A 7,790-nucleotide genomic window follows, 5' to 3' on the forward strand; every position below is an offset into this window, starting at 1 on the left:
ACACACCTGTGGGAGGAGGGGCGGGGCTTGTGTGCACACTGTGGGAGGAGGGGCTGGTGCTTGTGTACACACACCTGTGGGAGGAGGGGCGGGGCTTGTGTGCACACACCTGTGGGAGGAGGGGCGGGGCTTGTGTACACACACCTGTGGGAGGAGGGGCCGGGGCTTGTGTGCACACCTGTGGGAGGAGGGGCGGGGCTTGTGTGCACACCTGTGGGAGGAGGGGCCGGGGCTTGTGTGCACACCTGTGGGAGGAGGGGCCGGGGCTTGTGTGCACACACCTGTGGGAGGAGGGGCGGGGCTTGTGTGCACACACCTGTGGGAGGAGGGGCCAGGGCTTGTGTGCACACCTGTGGGAGGAGGGGCTGGGCCTGTGTTTGTGCACACACAGGAGGAGGGGCTTGGGGGCTGGAAAGGGGCTCAGCACAGGTTCATTCTCCCACCGGGAATGCAGTGATCACAGCTACACCATCTGTCCTGGAGGAGGAAAGTAAAAATAAATAACCCCAACCTCACAGGATTCACATCCCCATTGTGTAAAAGAATACCGGCACAGTTAAAATCAACAAAGAACTTTTAAAAGAAACCTAAGAAAATACATGGTTGATATCGCAGGTTAGGGGTGGCATTACAATTTTGTGTCAAAAACTGTAGTCAGAGTTGGTAAATGACTCAGTTTACCAGGACAGAAATGTTTTCCTCTGCTAAATGCATGGACGGACCTTGCTCTCCAGGAGGGACCTGAGGAGCTCTGAGTGAGGAGAGGTCAGTATGTCCAGGTCTGTGGGATCTGAGTGAGGGGAGGGTAGCAGGCGGGTCTGGGGATGGGTGGCCAGTGTCTGTGGGATCTGTGGGACGATGGCAGCGTCTGTGGGTCTGGGGATGGATGGCAGCAGGCGGGTCTGTGGGACGATGGCAGCGTCTGTGGGATCTGTGGGAGGGAAGGGCAGCAGGCGGGTCTGGGGACGGGTGGCAGCGTCTGTGGGATCTGTGGGAGGGGAGGGCAGCGTCTGTGGGATCTGTGGGAGGGGAGGGCAGCATCTGTGGGTCTGGGGTGGATGGCAGCATCTGTGGGAGCTGTGGGAGGGGAGGGCAGCGTCTGTGGGTCTGGGGTGGATGGCAGCGTCTGTGGGAGGGGAGGGCAGCGTCTGTGGGTCTGGGGTGGATGGCAGCGTCTGTGGGAGGGGAGGGCAGCGTCTGTGGGTCTGGGGTGGATGGCAGCGTCTGTGGGATCTGTGGGAGGGGAGGGCAGCGTCTGTGGGATCTGTGGGAGGGGAGGGCAGCGTCTGTGGGTCTGGGGATGGATGGCAGCGTCTGTGGGATCTGTGGGAGGGGAGGGCAGTCTGTGGGAGGGGAGGGCAGCGTCTGTGGGAGGGGAGGGCAGCGTCTGTGGGAGGGGAGGGCAGCGTCTGTGGGTCTGGGATGGATGGCAGTGTCTGTGGGATCTGTGGGAGGGGAGGGCAGCGTCTGTGGGTCTGGGGATGGATGGCAGCGTCTGTGGGAGCTGTGGGAGGGGAGGGCAGCGTCTGTGGGAGGGGAGGGCAGCATCTGTGGGATCTGTGGGAGGGGAGGGCAGCGTCTGTGGGATCTGTGGGAGGGGAGGGCAGCGTCTGTGGGAGGGGAGGGCAGCGTCTGTGGGAGCTGTGGGAGGGGAGGGCAGCGTCTGTGGGATCTGTGGGAGGGGAGGGCAGCGTCTGTGGGTCTGGGGTGGATGGCAGCGTCTGTGGGATCTGTGGGAGGGGGGGGGCAGCGTCTGTGGGTCTGGGGTGGATGGCAGCGTCTGTGGGTCTGGGGATGGATGGCAGCATATGTGGGATCTGTGGGAGGGGAGGGCAGCGTCTGTGGGAGGGGAGGGCAGCGTCTGTGGGATCTGTGGGAGGGGAGGGCAGCGTCTGTGGGATCTGTGGGAGGGGAGGGCAGCGTCTGTGGGTCTGGGGTGGATGGCAGCGTCTGTGGGTCTGGGGATGGATGGCAGCATATGTGGGATCTGTGGGAGGGGAGGGCAGCGTCTGTGGGTCTGGGGTGGATGGCAGCGTCTGTGGGATCTGTGGGAGGGGAGGGCAGCGTCTGTGGGAGGGGAGGGCAGCGTCTGTGGGAGGGGAGGGCAGCGTCTGTGGGTCTGGGATGGATGGCAGCGTCTGTGGGATCTGGGCTCCCCTCTAGGTAACCACAGGCCAGGTCTCCTTCAGCAGAGCACCATGAACCAAGGAAAATCACAGGGCTGGGCCTCCACAGTGACACACAACACAATTGTTACTCTCTGATAGGAAATTTAGGAAAATGATGGAGTTGTTTGGTATAACCACCTGTAATTAATTTCTAGACTTCCATTTGTTATTCCTTTATCATTTGTGAAGAAAGAGAAATGTCAAAAATGATTTAAAGCAAGGATTAAATTACCTTTTTCACTGTTCTGATTTCTAACCTAGATTTATAAGCTTTCAGAGAGTGTGCTTCTGGATGTTAAGAGGGGTCACCGAGGAACAGTTTTCAATTTGAGCAGACTGAAAGCCAAGCATCCACTTAAAAGTTGGTTCCTACTTGGGATGCGTTTTTCCGTAGAAACAGCTCTGAGAGCGGGCGAAGGCCAGCACCGCACAAACCAGAAATGGGAACTGACGGAAGACACGTTTTGCTTCTTGATGTGTGCTGTGAAAACTGCCTTGGCCTCACCCACCATAAACCTGTCCTTCGTGAGAGCCTAGAACTGTGTTTCATAAATAAAGCGCACTACCCAGAGGAAGACTCGGTCGCCGCTCGGAAGCACAGCTCCACTCACTCGACGCGGCGGGCGTTTATTCCGACTGTGCAACGGACGCTCGATGGAACGGTGAGCAAGCATTCTGGAAAGGAATCCCAGCCCTCTGAGAGGCAATACGAAACAACGCAGAGGGTGTGGAGTAGAAATGAAACGATTACCCCGAGATCAGATCAAATGCATTCCAGAATCGCGTCCCTGTGTCCCCCACACAGACAGAGCCCGGAGCCAGGCCCTCCTCTCCGACGGGTCCAGGTCAGCAGTTGGATGTGTGCTTTACCTGGGCCTCTGCGAAGAAGAAAGTTACGGGCAGCCGGGTGTCCACGTGCTGGTGGTCAGTGCCCTGGCCGTCCCTCGCCAGCCCACACCTCTCTTCCCAGGCCAGCCCCACACGCCCGCACCTGGCTGTGTGCATCTCCACCCTGCCGACAAGCTTCCCGGCCACGAGGAGCGGACGAAGAGCATGAAGTAGGAAGACGGAGGCTTGAGTTTGAGAGAACTTGGCAAATTCAGGGGAAAATAAAATGTTCTAGCGAGCCTCAGCTCACATATCCAGTGTCGGAGTCTCTGTTTGTGCACGGGCCTGACTCGATGTGGCTGACCAGAAATGCTTCCAGTAGACTGTTCCACCGTGCCTGGGGGTCAGACACTCTGTCCAGCTGTCCAGTCCTCTCTGGCATCTGTCCCCGCCCGCCCAGGGCAGGGTATTATGGCCTATGCACTGCTGAGGAGGCCCCGGCATGCGCCCTGCGTACTGCATGGCTGGCATGTTGGCATCAACCCCGTCACCTTTCAGCCCGATCATTCTCACAGGTGCCGCCTTCAAGGGCCACCTTCTCCCTCACGACGCCCAGCTCCATCGCTGGAAAACGCAAACCACCAGGCACCCCTCTGCCGGGAGCCATCTGATCCCATTCACCCCCTCAGACCGGAGCAGAGCCGCGTGGCCAGCTGGGTGGTGGCTCTGGAAAGGGCTCCTGCTCCTCTAGACCATTCTGTGTCTGCCAGCCTCGGAGTTCTGCATCATCAGCTGCTCTTCTAGAGCGTCCTGCGTCTGGTAGCCTCGGGCTCTGTTCCATCAACAAGGGTAGGGTGGTAGGACACCGCCCCCAGCATCTTCCCCCACCCATCTGGACGGTATCCACGGAGCCGTCAACCACTCACAAAATCCACAACACACAAATCTAAGAGACATAAACTGCTACTCACAAGACACGACGAAAGATGTGCCTAACCAGGTGCACAGACCAGAGCCTATAATCCAACTACTCTGGAGGCCGGAGGAGGATCACAGCCTGCACAGCTCCACACAAAGCAAACTATTTTGAAAATAACCAAAACAATGACGGCAGCATGGCTTCCACGGTAGACTGCTGGTCTAGCAAGCCGAAGGTCTTGAGTTCAAATCCCAGTACCACCAATTCTTCCATCACCACAAATCCACTTTCTCCTACTAACCCAATCAAGAAAGTGTGTATTTCTCCTACCACACCCAGTGGAGATATAGAATTTGTTCCTACTGGCTCTTGAAAGTCAGTTATTACATGTTTAGAAATTTTGCAAGAGTGCCATCTCTCTCTCTCTACATATATATATATACAAGCTTACGATTTACTGAAGGGATTAAAAGTCCCAGCAAACACAGCTAGTTACTTCTGCAGAGCTTGGCATTTTTACTCCACTCTTGGTATGCCGTTTCTATTGCACGTGTTTGTTGGAAATGCCCTGTAATGTACATGGTTTCCCAGCTCTGTCACCAAAACAGCACAAAGCAGGGCTCCACTTAGCATCTGTTCCTTGGGGACACCTCAGAAGCAAAGGGCAGGAATGCCGGCAATCAGTTAAGCCCACGTCCAGGCTGCTGGAGGTGCTGAAGGGGTATTTTCCCAGGAAATGACAATGACCCCTCCCCGCAGAGGGCCAGGACTCTGAGAGGAGATGGGGCTGATGTCTGTCTTCCTTCAGGTTTACCTTCTTCATCGAGGCCCATGCTCCAGTGATGGAGTCAACGAGCATGCTCCATAAAGGACTGGACCGCACACAGCTTGGTCTTTGCACAAAGCCCAGGACCTGTGCCATATCTGTCTTTATTTTTTTTACACAGACCTTTATTAAAAGCCAAAAATAAACACATGCCGGGGCCCGAATATAAACCCCACGCTCGGTGTGGCAGCCTCTGCTTAGCGTTGAGGTCTCTGAAATCGCCGTCCTGGGTCTGAAAGCCAGCCTCCACCCGAGGGCGCAGTCTCATGAGAGAGCTCCACCAACACGCCCCTGCCTCAGGCAGACAGACGCTGCCACCGGGCGCAGGAGAGAAGGGCCTCTCCCCGGGGCAAAGCCCTGATGCCAAACACGGCGGCAGGAGAATCGGCTGAGCAGGGTCCAGCACGTCTCCCGCGGGAAGGAGCAGAGCTGTGCACCCCTCCTGATCTCCACAACCCAGCACGCCTCTGAGACCCGGGGCACTGAGGACACAGAGACGCACACAGAGAGAAACACAGCAACGCCGGCCGCCGTGCGGAGAGATGGCAGCCGTGGGGAGCTCTCGCTAGACAGCAGCCCTTCCCCCTCGCATGTCTCCTCCTCGGAACTCTTACCCTCCTAGCCGTCCTTCTCCCCACGGCTCCTCCTTCAGAACACGGGAGTTTTGAGGGCAGCGATCCCATGTCCGTCTTCTTCAGGGTTATGTCACAAGACACAGAAAACGCCCACACCAGGGGAGGTGGGGGCAGAGTGAGCGCCAGGCTGGAGAGCTGGGAGAAATGGAAAGTTCTGGATGTTGGCTGGAAACTGTGGTAATGAGTACTGTATAGACATTTATGACTTACGGCCCTGGAGGCTGAAGATCCAAGATGAAAGCGCAGGCTTGGTGGGCGTTTCCTCTCCCCCCAGGGCCTGGTCTCGCTCCGCAGGGAGGCCCGGCTCTTACGGGCCTGCTACGCGCCCAGCCACCCAGCGAAACCGCTCCCAACACCTCCCACCGGAGGTCAGTTTCCGACATATGAGACCCCCAGGGACAACGCATTTAGAAGGGAGTGGCTGTGTGAAGTTTAGAATTCCACACACAGATGGATGCCAAGATGTCAAACAGACAGTGTTAGAAGCTAGTGAGAGATTCAGATTGGAGTTATAAATTCAGGAACTGTCAACACAGAGATGGGAACTTACTGTCAAAATAGACAGAGCCTGGCTCTTTCTTTCTTTCTTTTTTCCAGTCATGGGTCTTGAACTCTGGGCCTGGGCGCTGTCCCTCAGCTCTTCAGCTCAAGGCGAGCGCTCTACCACTTGAGCCACAGCGCCACTTCTGGTTTTCTGGTAGTTTATTGGAGATAAGAGTCTCACGAACTTTCCTGGCTGGGCTGGCTTTGAATCACAATCCTCAGATCTCAGCCTCCTGAGTAGCTGGGATTGCAGGAGTGAGCCATGAGCTTAAGGCCTGTTTTCTTAAATAACATCACATCTTTTAAGGTAGATGCAGGATGGGCAAAGGAAATGGAGCACGGGTGGTCTAAGGGGGAGGAAAACGTAAGATGCTATAAGCCAAGGAATCTGAGAGGAGGGACATGGGGGAGAGGTCAGGAGGGGGAGAGGTCAGGAGGGGGAGAGGTCAGGAGGGGGAGAGGTCAGGAGGGGGAGAGATGTCAGGAGGGGGAGAGGTCAGGAGGGGGAGAGGTCAGGAGGGGGAGAGGTCAGGAGGGGGAGAGGTCAGGAGGAGGAGAGGTCAGGAGGAGGAGAGGTCAGGAGGGGGAGAGGTCAGGAGGGGGAGAGGTCAGGAGGGGGAGAGGTCAGGAGGGGGAGAGGTCAGGAGGGGGAGAGGTCAGGAGGGGGGAGAGGTCAGGAGGGGGAGAGGTCAGGAGGGGGAGAGGTCAGGAGGGGGAGAGGTCAGGAGGGGGAGAGATGTCAGGAGGGGGAGAGGTCAGGAGGGGGAGAGGTCAGGAGGGGGAGAGGTCAGGAGGGGAGGGACGGAGGGGGTGCACTCCTAGACTCTGCGTTTGTCTGCTTGGCTGATTCCTGCCAGATGAGCCCAGGTCCCATAAGGAGCCCATGTAAGGAGCCCTGTTGGAGCCCTTTGGCAGGTCATTCTGGGGATGGAACACTAATGCGTGACCACCGTTGGCAGATTTGGGAACATGTAGGTTATGATAGCTTTGATGACACCTAGGCTAGAACGGCTAAGGGGAATGAATCTGACCGTGGAATTAGGCACAAATGTCTCTTCAGCGGGCGAATGGACTTCGCAGATTCCTCCACTCAGGTGGTGTGTTTGGCAGTCGGGTTAGGGAACCTGTGCACTTACAAAGGCTCTAGAAAATCCCTTTGTCCCTCTTGGTGCTCATGGGTAGAGGGAGAAGACAAAGGTCTGTGAAGGGAGCCCCTCCAGGTCTCCACATCGGGTTGCGCCTTGCGCTTGGAGTCCCGAGCCTCAAGAGCAAGGAAAAGGACACGCCTGCGTGTTTAAGCCACACAGCTCACGAGGCCTTGCTATAGCCGCCCACACTGCTTTCACCCAGGGAGACTGGCCGGAGTCCATCTGGGGTCATATCCAGGACAGCTTCCTGGTCTTCGGGGCTTAGTTTCTGGGGAAGTTTCTAAATGCCGCCTTTGCTCCTCCGTGTGGGAGGAAGACTGTAGGCTGTGTAACCCGAGGTGCCCCACCCGGGCCGGGGGGGGGGGGGGGCGGTGAGCGTGGACAGCAGGGCTAGATTCGGTGCTCAGAGGGTCAGTGAGCGTGGACAGCAGGGCTAGATTCGGTGCTCAGTCAGTGAGCGTGGACAGCAGGGCTAGATTCGGTGCTCAGAAAACACGCGTACCTGAACCCCAGGCCTCGGGCTGTGAGCCGATGGCCTGCAGGGCTGGGGCTTGTTTGTGCCCCATGCACCGTTGCCAGGACTGTGTCTTTGGAGATGCATCAGATGGCCGAACAAAGACAGTCCAGACCCATGGTCCCCGGGATGTGAGGCCCGGTGATGGCAAGAGTCAAGATGGCGAGTCCCCTGTGTGGAGCCCAGACTTCTCTTCTGGGGAATGTGCC

Source organism: Dipodomys spectabilis, unplaced genomic scaffold (assembly GCF_019054845.1).
Source record: "Dipodomys spectabilis isolate Male_0828 unplaced genomic scaffold, ASM1905484v1 ptg000559l, whole genome shotgun sequence".
Lineage (NCBI taxonomy): Eukaryota > Metazoa > Chordata > Mammalia > Rodentia > Heteromyidae > Dipodomys > Dipodomys spectabilis.